Source organism: Nannospalax galili, unplaced genomic scaffold (assembly GCF_000622305.1).
Source record: "Nannospalax galili isolate Female #2095 unplaced genomic scaffold, S.galili_v1.0 scaffold2434, whole genome shotgun sequence".
Classification (NCBI taxonomy): domain Eukaryota; kingdom Metazoa; phylum Chordata; class Mammalia; order Rodentia; family Spalacidae; genus Nannospalax; species Nannospalax galili.
In genome coordinates, this window is record NW_008333878.1 from 23,077 (window position 1) to 32,448 (window position 9,372).

Below are 9,372 nucleotides of genomic sequence, written 5' to 3' on the forward strand. Positions count from 1 at the left end.
CGAAGGCCCAACATATTCCCCCTTTTGTTTTTGTTGTGAAGGCGGAGAAACATAACCCCTGTCTTAGGTTGTCTCCCTTTCGGAGATCTTACCCGTCACTGGGTGCTATGAATCTTACTCACCATGGCGCCTCTCCATGTCCTGTCTTAGGTTGCCTCTCCTCAGGTGCTGAAGTTGCCCGTCCTCAGGTAATCATGATTACCCTCATGGCCCCTGTCTTAGGTTCATCAGTGTGGGAGGGTCTTACCCATCATTGGCTACATGGAGGGCAGGGTTCAGGCAATCATACGAGGATGGCCACTTGTAAGAGCCTAGCTCCTGATTAGCGAGCCTGTGATAATGAACCTCAACTTGATGTAACTTGATTGCCTCTATTCTCTGGTGAACAAACCTTGTAAATTTGTTAAATATCCAGGGCCCAAAAGTAAGGGTAAGGAGAAGTGTGAGGAGGGGGCCAAGTAGGGGGAGGAGGTAGGGCAAGAAACCATGTAAGCCGTTCCAGAGGGGGTTTTCTTGAAACTCTCGCCTCCTCTTTTCTAGATCTTCTTGGAGTTTTTTAATTTTATCCTGGACGATCCCAGATCTATTGTTATAAAAGCAGCATTTTTCCTGTAAAAATAAACAGATGCCTCCCTTTTTGGCCGTTAGTAGATCTAATCCCCTTCTATTTTGTAACACCACCTCAGCCAAAGAATCTAATTGTTTTTGAAGATCGAGGATGGTACCAGAAAGAAGCTGGACATCATTGATCAACTGTAGGGAGAGTTTTCTGTGTAGATGGGTGGTTAGTCCTAATCCCACAGCCCCAGTGGTCATTCCCATGGCTATTCCCAATCCCGCCAGGGGGGATCATATGAGCTGCTCTCTTTCCCCTACCTCCCATATAATCAAAGGAGGGGATTGGGAGGGGCTCATCTCCTGGGATGATGTCTGTGTCAGGAGTTAAGATGGCAAAGGCACAAAGGCCTGTCCAATTGACCAGTAGAAAGCTATGGGCCCATCCTCCTCCACACACAAGGACCATACCAGCAGGGGGCCAAAAATTAGTATCAGCTGGCATGGAGACATTTGAGCTGCAGGATGTGGGGGAATACCCCCTACATCGATCCAGGAGATGTTTGATTGGGGCGCAGCCCACATGCAGGAGCCGGGCAATATTGGCAAGGGCTGGACCTGAATGGGGGTGGCCAAGGTATAGTTATGCAATAAATTGAGATTTTTGGTATTAGAAGAATTAACAAGTACTGCAATGGGTCGGGGGGGCCCAATGTGCAGGCAAAGCCAGCAATCTTTAGCCATGGTGGGGGTGGACTGATTTAGGAGTGAGAAGGTTAGCTCTAATAAATCCTCAGTATGGGGATCAAGGGTCAAATTGCCCCAAATTTCAGGGATAACAAGGGGATGATAATTAAGCTCAGGATATTGGGCCTTGATTCTCTGTTCTATTTCCTTTTGAACCCATAATTGTCGGGCTTTATCCTGGGCTCCACCACCATTGGAATATCCAATAGGGGCTTCCATGTCCCAACACACCATCTGACCGATCCCACCATAACATTGGAAGGATGCAAAATTTCCCCCAGTGATAGGACCCGGTGTCCTAGCCACCCTTGTTCCTGTCCAATAGGTTTTATTGTTTGAGGGGTTTACACATTGTTGGGCCAACTGGTAGCAGACAGGGTGCATAGTCTGATAAAAGGAGGAGCAGCGGCAATGGCCCAGTCTGCCATTAACACTGGGGATGATTTCGGGCTTGTGGATACAGACCCAACTTTGGAAACTGGAGGACGGACCATGTTAATTGATTGTCACTATAAGCTGGGCTGTTCGGTCTCCGCAGTCCGATGTTTGAAGCACCCACCCCCAGCCGTAGCTGTAGGCAGAAAAGGTCTGGCCTCGGCACTTGCAGGGCTTTCCAAGCTTTTCCTGAAGCCGAGCAAAGGCAGCATTGGGGTCTCCAAACCCATGTTCACTGGGCAGAACGAAGGTCAGTAGTACCAAGAGCAACAACGTCCACATCCTTTGTTGTTTTTGGGGAAGAAGCAGAGGGACTATCCTCAGGGGTGAGGCACTCCCTGGAAGGGTTATCATGGTCCCCTTGTTGGGGCAAATATTTAATGTCTCTTGCCTTTACCCATTTGGGGAAATACACACCCAAACCATCTTCCTGCTGTAAGCAGTGGGTCTGGTCCTCTCCAGGCTCCAGTGAGCTGGTCTCTCCATTTGACCAGAATGGAGCTGTAGTCGGTAGATGAGGACCAATGTTTTTGGAAGGGAGACAAATACTTATCCTCTTTGGAGAAATTTAGAATATTTAAGGTAAATAAGGCCTTTTTCAGTTGATCATGTGGGGGCAGGGACTCCCCCTTTTGTTTTTGTAACTGAGTCTTAAGGGTTTGGTTGAATCTCTCAATAATGCTTGTCCCTGAGTGTTATAAGGAATGCCCGTGGAGTGTGAGATTTTCCATGTTTGGAGGAACTCAAAGAAAGGCTTGCTCACAAAGCATAGGACATTATCTGTTTTAATTTGATCAGGTAGTCCAAGGGTGGTGAAACATTGGAGCATGTGACTGATTGCATGTTTGGTCTTTTCCCCAGTGTGTGTTGTCACCCAGCAGGCACGTGAGAAGGAATCAACTGATAGGAAGACATATTTGAGTTTTCCAAATAGGGCATAGTGAGTAACATCAATTTGCCGGAGGTTGTTAGGCCAAAGGCCTCTGGGGTTGGTACCCAAATTTTGAAGAGGGGGGACCTGAAGGAAAGGTTGGCAAGATCGACAGGTGCGTACACTTTTCTTTAGGTCTTTGACTGCCACGTGGGGATATTTATGTCTAAGCCCTCTCCAACTGACATGGGTCAATTGATGAAATTGGGTCACTTCAGCGACTGTGTGACACTGATGTGAAGAGGCCAGTTGATCAGCTATTTTATTTCCCTCTGACAGAAACCCTGGAAAATTTTGGTGGCCTCTAAGATGTTGGAGGAATATTGGATTTACCCTAAGCTTAAGTAGAGCATGGGCCTGAATCATCAGAGGAGATATGGGGTTGGAGTCTAATCTAATATGGGACTCCACTAGGTTGGGCAGTAAATTAACCACATACAGGCTGTCTGAGAACAGATTGAAGGGCTCTGATATGGAGTCTAATACCATGACAATGGCAAAGAGCTCTTTAAACTGTGGCGACCCTTCAACTTGGTGAGAGATCGATTTAATGGGCATGGGAGTTTGTCCCTGTTTTAAGGAATGGTAGATGACCAGAGAGGCTCCCAGACATCCTCCATCAGTAAACACAGTTAGGAATTTAGGGTTGGGTTGAGGGAGGAAAAGTCTGGGAGGGTCCCATTCGAGCCTTGAGAAGGAGCTCATCCATTTGTAAGGGCCATAATGGCAATCAATTTTTGCCCAGAAAACCCTCTAGGGCCAAGGCAATTCTCTCATTAGTTTTTTGAAGCCAGGTAAAATCTGTCAATCTATAGGGAGTGATAATGGAATGGGGCTCAATACCGAACAACCGGACTGCTGTGTCCCTACCCTTGATAATGCAATCAGAAATTTGGTTGACCATGGAATAAACTCAAGGAGTTCCACCCACGGCTAAATGGATCCATTGTATGGGCTTGCCCTCTTGTGCCAAGAGAGCGGTGCACAATGTACTTCCAATGAAAAGATAAAGAGACATGGGGGCGTCAGGACCAAAATTGAACCTTTTTAAAGTGGCCTCATTTATGGACTGTTGGACTTTGGCTAGAAATTGTTGGCACTGACGCGGTAAAACCACTCTGGAGGCTAAGTCAAGGCCCTGCAAGAGATCAAATAATGGAATCAACTCCTCAGTGGAGATGGGTATCCAGGGCCTCAGCCAATTAATTTCCCCTAGTAATTTTTGGAGCTGGGGTAGATTATAAGTGTCCTGAATGGTGAGCTGAGGCTTTTTGGGGAAAACAGTGTCCATAGATAAAGTGGTACTTAGTATCTTGAAAGGGGGGATACTCTGAATTTTATTAGGGGCCACCTCAAAGTTGTTTTCCTGAAGAATCATGAGACAGTCAGAGGTTAGCTTGTGGAGACTGGAGGGCTCGGGGCTTCCCAGAATTATGTCATCCATGTAAATATAGAATAAAACATCTGGCCACCCTGTCAGTGAGGCGAAAATGTGGGCCAGGTAATATTGGCAAATGGGGGGACTACTGGCCATACCCTGGGGCAGGACAGTCCATTCAAATCTTGAATCCAGCCCATGAAAATTGGTTGAGGGTATGGAGAATGCAAATTTTTCTGTATCGTCGGGGTGGAGGGGAATTGAGAAAAAGCAGTCCTTAATATCAGTAATAGTTAAGTGGTATGTCTTGGGGATTGCCGGAATCCAAGGTAGCCTCCTCTTGGGGGTCCCTAAAGGCATCATTCTCTCATTAATTTTTCTAAAAAGACCAGGAGCCACTGGTCTTTTTAATGATAAACACAGGAGAATTCCAGGGGCTTGTTGATGGCCTTACATGCCCCAGATCTAATTGTTGCTTGACCAGTTGATAAAGGTGTTGAAGCTTTTGTGAAGGGAGAGGCCACTGCTCAACCCATACGGGGTCCCCAGGTGTCCACTGAATTTGGATTACCAAGGGCTGAGCAGTGGCCCTTAGGATTGGGAGTGAACCTGAGAGTGTCTTTGTCTGAGGTGCTTGAAGTAGGGGTTGTCCCTATAGTTGGGATGGCTTATCTGGCCCTCTCTGAACTGTTGTTCGTATTCTTCTTTGTCTAGGAGATCATTATAGATGGCCTAATGGTCAGTAGTGATAAAGGCCTCAGTCTCGCCCAGAATGTCCTGACCCAAAAGGTTGGCAGTTAGGCCAGAGACCACGAGAGGGCGCACCTACCCATGGCTCCCTTGGGCTCTACCCAGGGTAGCCAAGTAGCAGTCCCCCATGATGTAGACTGACCGCCCACGCCCAGTAAGGACTGGCCGGGCACCAACTGCCAGGAGTGTGGGACTTCCTCCTTTCTAATCACCGTGTGGTCTGCCCCAGTGTCAATGAGAAATTTGAAGGTCTTGTTTCCTATGGTCATGGTCATTTTTGGCCACAAGCCAGGGATCAATGGGACTGTCCAATGAGTCTGAACTGGCTCATCCCCCTTATTTAATGGGGCTGGGGGTGCCCCTGAGGGGAGTTTAAAGGCTCACCTTTAAGGTTAAATTTAGATTTACAATCTCAAGCCAAATGAAAGCCCTTTTTACATCTAGGGCAGGGCATGAACGGGCCTCCCCCTCCCCCAGAGGGACCGGGGGTGCCTCTTGGACTGGTTTGGACACTCCTGCCAGAAGTGACCTTCCTGGCCAAACCCAAAGCAGGTCCGCTTACCAGACACTTTGGTCTGCTGTAGGACATTGGTAAGAGTTTGAAGCTCCTCTTGGCAGCTAGCCTGAAGTGCAGCCACCATTGCCCTCGTCTGGTAAGACGTAGACCCAACATCTCAAGTGGCTATGATTCATTTGTCCATCGACTGCTTTCTCAACCTGGTGCAGGCTAATTTGTGATCAGTAGTCATGCCATCCCAGACCAGTGAGTGGGTGAACCGGTTGCATAATTCTTTGGCGGGAAGCTTTCTCTTTAGACTCTTTTGGACTCTATCTATGAAAGAGGGGAGGTCTTCAGTGACTTTTTGATTGATTCCTGGTATGGGGGACTCTGTGGGACCCTCACCTAGTTTTCATAAGGCAGATAATCCTATAGCCTGAACCTGGTCCTAATAAGGGGCAGGGATAGCTACTTGCTGGAGGCCAGTGGAAAATTGATCAGCCGTGCCAGCAAGCATACCATAAGTAATAGGTATGGGAGGCTGAACATTTTGATTCCACTCTCCACGGATGCGGCACTCCTCTTGGAAGTAGGCCATACATTTAAGGAATATTGGGCCCAGAAGTACCACCTTGGCGAGCTCTTTCCAGTCGCGCGCCACACATGCCTGGTGAGCCAACCCTTCAAGAATGGTTTCAGCCCAAGGAGAATTTGGTCATCTTCAGCGACGGCCTTTTTTAATTCCTTAAGGTCCCATGCCTCCCAAGGATACCAGGTGGCAGGACGGTTGTCCCCTGGATTAACATTGACAGGATAAAGGCTGGTTGTCTCACCCTCTGTTGTAATATTCCTCCCGTATGGGGGAGGGGCAGAGGGATTGGCTTGAGAGTTGGTTTGAGAGTCTGCCTGGGTCGGGGTTGGTTTGAGAGTCTGCCTGGGTGGGGCCCTTGCAGGGCCAAGGGGCGCTCCCAAAAGGATCAAGGGAAGGGTACAGTGGCTCAGGGCAGTTTGGTGGATCCGTATGGCCTGGAGACTTAGAGTCTTGTTCTGGGCTCTGTTGTACCTCAGGGACCCAGTCAACAGCCTTAGCTGGGGCCTCCATGGGTTTCTTAGGGGGACAGGGGGGCGGGGGGCCAGGAAGCAGCCCTTCAAGGCTGACACAGTGGGGAGCGCTCCCAGAGGGGGGATTTCCCCTTTTTCTACCTGGGCCCATCCGATTAACTTTTCAACTCTATCCCAAGTATCCCAATCAAAGAGGTTGCCTTCCAGAAGCCAGGTGTGATCTTTAGCAGGCATCCCCATGCCTGGAGAACTTGGCTGTCTGAGAGGTCAAGGCCCCTGCTCTTGAGTAGGACCCTGAGGGAATCTAAAGAGGGGTCAAGCTTAGAACTAGACTTCCCCATAACTTATGGGGGAACACTCACCCGCAGACCGATTGGCCCGTCAGCGAACTTCGTGATAGGCAGCTCCTCACACGCGGCACCAATCTGTCAGGCACTCCGACAGGTACGGTACAGGGGGAGAGGCCAGGACCAGCCTGGGTCCCTCTCTTGGGGGCTGAGTGGGATGGTGAGTGTCGGCGACTCAAAAACCACACCGAGTCAGGAGTCTTGTTGAGGCAAAAGGGGTGTGGAAAGGGGGGTGGGTATAGGAATGCATCATCTGGGGTGATGACTGTGGACCACTGCGAATTTACCACACCAGCTGTTACTGGGCAGAGGCAGTCTGAAGTCGGGCCCTGCTGAGTCACCTCCACAAAGAAGTGACCAGCCAGAGGCACGTCGCTAAACTTTAGTCAGGCTCAGGAAGTTACATTAGGCCTTATTTTCCTCTATGCCGCAAGTATGAGGGTCCCGAAGGCCCAACAAGTTCACTGTGGCATGCAAATGTGCAAACACACACAAAATAAATAAAATGAAAAAAAGTCACCAAAAATTCACTAAAACAATAGAGTCCAGTTGTTTATATAAGCCAGTGAATAATTTCCTTATATAAAACAACACTAGCTAAAGTAATTAAGTGGAAAACAAGACCACATCTGTCAACAGAAGCAACTACAGCAAAGTGATAAAGTGCTTAAGAATAAGCTTTTTAAGAAGCCAACCCCTGGGGCTAGTGAGGTGGCTCAGGGTTGACAGCACTGGCTGCTCTTGTAGAGGACCTAGATTCAAGCCCCAGCACCCACATGGTGGCTAACAACCAACCAAAACTCCAGTTCCAGGGGATTAAATGTCCTTTATGGCCTCCAAGGGCATTGCACATGCATGGTGTACTTATATACATGCAAGGCAAAACACTCATATACATACAATAAACTTTTGAAAATTAAAAATTAAAAATGTACTCTAAGATTCCATCAGTACCAACATAGTTATAAAGATGTATGAGTATATCGGTCAAAGAAAGATGACTAGATGCAGACCCAATTACAAATAGGAATTTGAGGCAAGAATCTACTTCTCACTGAGTTCCAGAATAAAGCCAAATGTCTGTGTGTGTGTGTGTGTGCGTGCACACACACACACATACACATGTGCTCACATATGTGTGCACCTGGAGGACAGTGAACAACTTGTGGGAGTCAATTCACTCCTCCCTCCATGTAGTTACTGGAGATTGAACTCTGGTCATCAGACTTGGTGTCAAGCACCTTCACCCTCTGAGCCATTTTGCCAGTCCCATAAAAAGTTTTAAGATAGCATGGTGTCCCTCATAATCCCAGCACTCAGTAGGCAGAGGCAGATAAATCACTGAGTTCAAGAGCAGCAAGGGCTATATTGCCAGACCCAGTCTCAAAACAAAATGAAAACAAAAAACAAAGACGGTTTTAAATACACAGAATGAAAAGTCATAGCAATATGGAAAGACAAATCAAAAACTAGGAAAACACGCACATACCATAGACATGAGGCTAATTATCCAAATATACAAATAACTATAGAAAATCAATATGAAAAATCAATATGAAAAAGATCAATGAAGATCCATCCTTCAAGGAAAAATTAGCAAAGTTCATGATCTATATATAAGGAAATGCATATAAAAAGGAAATCAGCAACCTCCCTCTGCTTCTCTGGACCAGAAAGACCCACCGCAGGCCTCTCTCCTACCCGCAGGCCTCTCTCCATTGTAAGTCCATCACGCCCCAGCCATTCTCCAAGTTTGGGCCCTGCCCCATTCCTTGTCTTGGAGCCCCAGACACCTGGGGAACCAATACTGCTTCCTGATCCTTTTCATCCAGACCAACATAGTGCCTTCTCTGGGCTGCAGGAGCACTGCTTCTGGGCCTGGCCCCACCCTCACCTCCCTCTGCTTCCCTGGGCCTGCACCACATGCCAGCCTCTTTCTGGGACACCTGAGCTGACCTTTCCTCTTCTTGATCCTTTGCATCTAGACCAACCCAGCTCCTCAGTGCAGTCCCCAGGAGTCCTTGAGGCCTCTTATCACCCCATCTGCCTTTGCATCTCTGGGTGGGACAGCCACCAGCTGCCCTAGACCAGCACCTTTCCTGGGCCAGGCTCCCAGGCGAGTCCAATTCCCAAATTCCTGAAGCCAAAATCATTCCTGGAGGGATCCAGACCTTAGGAGAAAGCCTGAAAACTTCTGACCCTCACCTGAATTGGGCCTCTGTGGGAACTCCTGAAGACAAAAGCAGTCTGGCCACTCCAATATAAAATCAAAAGAGAGAACCCGAAGCTTAGACGAACCAGCTTTTCATTCCCAAAAAGTAAACCAAAAAGACACATAAAGTTCACAAAAAGAAGGTACCTAAACTTGAAGGCCTGAGTCTCACACAAGAATCAGAAACTACAAAAGAAATTCACATGTCAAAATCACAGAGAAAAAATAATATGAAAAACCAAAATAACATATCCCCACCAAATACCAGTAGTACTCTAAAGGAGTACAATGAGAGCCCTGTAGAGATAATGCAGGACATGGAACTCAAAAAAACAATTATAAACATGGTAAAAGAATTCAGTGAATTTAAGAACACACAAAGAAATCAAAGAACTGAAGGAAGATAGGGATAAACTTCTGAATGAATTCAGAAAAGAGCTAGAAATATTGAAGAAT

The 9,372-nt window shown here is 47.5% G+C and overlaps 1 pseudogene; it reads right to left on the minus strand.

Annotated features, from left to right (window-relative positions):
- Positions 1-243: 243 nt before the first annotated feature.
- LOC115069544 lies at positions 244-1,024 on the minus strand (annotated as a pseudogene).
- Positions 1,025-9,372: the final 8,348 nt, after the last annotated feature.